At 43.5% G+C, this 3795-nt stretch overlaps 1 pseudogene; it reads left to right on the top strand.

The window, feature by feature from the left end:
• The first annotated feature begins 376 nt into the window (after nt 1-376).
• LOC119975543 lies at nt 377-1123 on the top strand (annotated as a pseudogene).
• The last annotated feature ends 2672 nt before the right edge of the window (nt 1124-3795 follow it).

The following is a 3795-nucleotide window of genomic DNA, read 5'->3' as shown; positions in this document are numbered from 1 at the left end:
TCATGTAGAACTCGTCTTTCATGTCATATCACGTGGTAATCTTTCAAACCTTGCTATGTTTCATCATGTGCTTTCCGCCATACACCAACATGTTCAATCCAGGCTGCACTCCTGCCTTGCCCTGCCATGCGGAGGCATTAAGCTCAGCCAATGGGAATAACGGGGATTTGGGATTGTTTGTGGGATGGGCAGCGAGGAGTGGGCGCTGCTACTGCTGCATCACAGCGCCAGGCATCCAGTTTCGATATCAGGCTTGGGCGACTGTCTCTGGCACTGTCTGGGTGGCACGTTCTCTCCGGAATGCGGAATCGACCCCGGGTCCCTGGCTCTGTGAGGCATCAGTGCCACCATGTGGCCCTAAATCACCATTTGCACTGTTATTGGCTACTGGCATTTGGGCTCTATGGTATATGATTCATTACTTTCTCTAGATTATGTTGGCAGTAACGCCTCTGCCAACGCCTCTGCCGTTAAAGGCTACCTCTGCTGACCAAGCCTCTCAGCTACCTCTTGAATAGAGCAGCAAAGATGGCAGGAATGATGCTCGTAGCTGTTTGGCTGCTTTCCTTCATTTTGTGCACGCCTGCCATTCTCTTCTGGCTCTTCATCGTAGGGGAGCGGGCATTCAGTGAGGGTCCGTGTTATGTGCAATTCCTCTCAAATCCCGCTATCACACCAGGCACTGCTATAGCTTGTTTTAACCTTTGCCTGACCATCATGACAAATGTCTCCTGTGTAAATATCTCCTGTTAGCAAGAGTAGAATAGACGGAAATAAAAATGTCTCAATCGTGCAAAGGTATCGCTTCTTATTGTGTGGTTGAGAACAACATAATGGAGCCGAATGAAAACAACCTATTAAATGTTCCTCGTAGTTCTCCACGCGACAGACTACAAAGTGACAAATATCTGGAGAAATAATAACTGATAAGTGTGGCCAAGAGGAGAAGTAGCTCTCCAACGAGTCAACTTCCCCCAGTGTGGTGCCATCACAGCAGAAGGAGGAAAGGGGGGGGAGGAAAGGAAAGAGAGCACAGCCGTCTCCACCACAAATCTGTTTCAGAAACTCCAAACTCACTGTCGCAAATTTCAAAACAAACACCATTGTGGCATCGCGACAATAATGGTGCTAGATATCAGGGGGTATGAGTGGAAATAACGGCGAGATCAGAGCACACAATATGATTATTAAAGTGACCGACACCACGCTAAGAAGACGGGAGGTCTGTCGCGAGAGAAGATGGTGAGTAGGCCCATATTAGAAATTCTTACCCCATACAATGTCATGGTGCTCTTTGACACCGTTTACTCAAGTTTCATCCCCTACAAAGTCTGGACGATTGGATACCAGCTCTGGTACATCAACCCAGCCGGCTACACACTGTGCAATCCTATCTTCAAGAAAACCTTCAAAGCCTTCTCACGTGTCAGCACAAGAAAATTGGTGCAACGGGTTGAACAAGGTTACAAGCGGAATTTTATGAGCGTGACATACGGATGATGGTGACTATCATAATGTACATCCAAAACATAAGTGAGTAACATGTTCATTGTGTCAGATTATGGATCAATGGGACTTCTATTAAATGTAACATTGGAAGCAAGTTTGAATTAGATTAAATTATTTTGCAACATGCGGTATACATGAAAGACGCGCTGAAACATCTAATCCGAAAATCAGCCATTCACCAATGCTTCGTTTCCTGACACTCAGCAGGTGTAATGAGTTACTATCCATCTCTTTTGAAGTCCATGGACAGCATACATGGACATACATGGACAGCAGCAACTTCATGTTAACTCGTTAACTCACCAAATAAAAACTCAAGGAAATTAGTTAAACGCGATTTGACTTTTTTTAAAAAGCAAATCCTTGCTTGCATTCCTTTATTGCTGTACATTTCTACAACTGATTCTTACATTTCTTCCAGGTTATTGTTTCTAAACTTTTCCCCCACACCAAGGTTAAAAGGACTGCACTGTGTTTGTGGGCTCACCCGTTTTGAACAAGGATGTAACATTTGAAATTATCAAATCCTCTGACACAACTGAGTCGAAGGAAGTTTGCAAAATTATGGCCACTGTCTCTGCAATTTACAATCTTTCTTTACTCAGTATTATTAGGAAGATGCGTTCTATAAAATATTAACAGAACGTATCTTATTTTTCATTGTCAGCATCCGAACAAACATGCTTTCATTTTTTTGAAAATGACACTTTTCCTAAGCAAAGGACACTGGCTTGGAGCAGCTACTATATTGTATGTGTGCAGGACAAAAGCTGTTTTTATAAAGATGGGTATTTTGCCAATCCATCCCGACACAGGAACCGCCGCGGTCCAGCCGGAAAATGCGGTTGACCATTTAAACATGGGTTGAGCAGGAATTTAAAACGTCACGGCGGGCGCGGTGGGAAAATTCCGTCCTCTAGAGCGTGTAGGGAACTCACAGAGGAGTCACGACATCCAGCTCTTCGCTGTAAATAATATATTTTGGGTTTTGGGATATTCTAAGCGAGACTTTTGCATGTTAGCAGACGGGAGAGTTACTTAAAAGGGATGACAGTGGATAGACAATGGCAAACATTCAAGGAACGCATGGAGGAACAACAGAAACTGTTCATTACTGTCTGACACAAAAACAAAGGGGGTAAGAGGGCCAATCCATGGCTTACAAAGGAAATTAGAAACAGTATCCGATACAAGGAAGAAGCATACAGATTGGCCAAGAAAAATAATATGACTGAGGATTGGGAGCAGTTTAGAATTCAGCAAAGAAGGGCGAAGGGATTGATTAAGAAGGGGAAAGTGCAGTTCAAAAGGAAGCTTGAAGGGAACATAAAGACCTACACTAAGAGTTTCTATGGACATGCGAAGAGAAAGAGATTGGTAAAGAGAAATGTAGGCCCCCCACACACAGAAACAGGGGAATGCATAATAAGGGACAAAGAAATGGCTAAGCAATTGGATACATACTTTGGTTCTGTCTTCACAAATGAGAACACAAATCAGATCCCAGAAATGTTGGAGAATGAAAGGTTTAGTGAGAGGGAAGAACTGAGGGAGATCAACATTAGTAGAGAAATGGTGCTGGGAAAACTGATGGGATTGAAGGCGGATAAATCCCACAGGGCCTGAGAACCTGCATCCCAGAATGCTTAAGGAGGTCCCTCGGGAAATAGTAGATGCATTGGTGGTCATCTTACGGGATTCTATAGACTCTGGAACTGTCCCTGTAGATTGGAGGGTAGCTCATGTCACTCCAATATTCAAAAAGAGAGATAGACAGAAAGCAGGGAATTATAAACCAGTAAGCCTAACATCGGTAGTGGGGAAAATGCTTGAATCCATTATCAGGGAATTTATAGTGGAACATTTAGAAAGCAATGGCAGGATCAGTCAGAGTCAGCATGGATTTATGAAGGGAAAATCATGCTTGAAAAATGTGTTGGAATTCTTTGAAGAGGTAACCAGTACAGTCGACAAGGGAGAGCCAGTCGATGTGGTATATTTGAACTTTCAGCAGGTGTTTGACAAAAGTCCTGCTTAAGAGATTATTGTGCAAAATTAAAGCGCATGGGATTGGGAGAAATGTACTGAGGTGGCTAGAAAACTGGTTAGCGGGGAGGAAACAAAGAGTAGGGATTAATGGACCCCTTTCAAATTGGCAGGCAGTAACCAGTGGGGTACCACAGGGATTGGTGCTGGGACCCCAGCTATTCACAATATATATTAATGATTTGGATGAGGGAACAAAATGTAACATCTCAAAGTTTGCAGATGATACCAAGTTGGGTG

The sequence above is a fragment of the Scyliorhinus canicula genome, chromosome 13 (genome assembly GCF_902713615.1).
Source record: "Scyliorhinus canicula chromosome 13, sScyCan1.1, whole genome shotgun sequence".
Classification (NCBI taxonomy): domain Eukaryota; kingdom Metazoa; phylum Chordata; class Chondrichthyes; order Carcharhiniformes; family Scyliorhinidae; genus Scyliorhinus; species Scyliorhinus canicula.
Note: the sequence above shows the minus strand (reverse complement) of the source record. Positions and strands in the feature narration are given on the sequence as shown.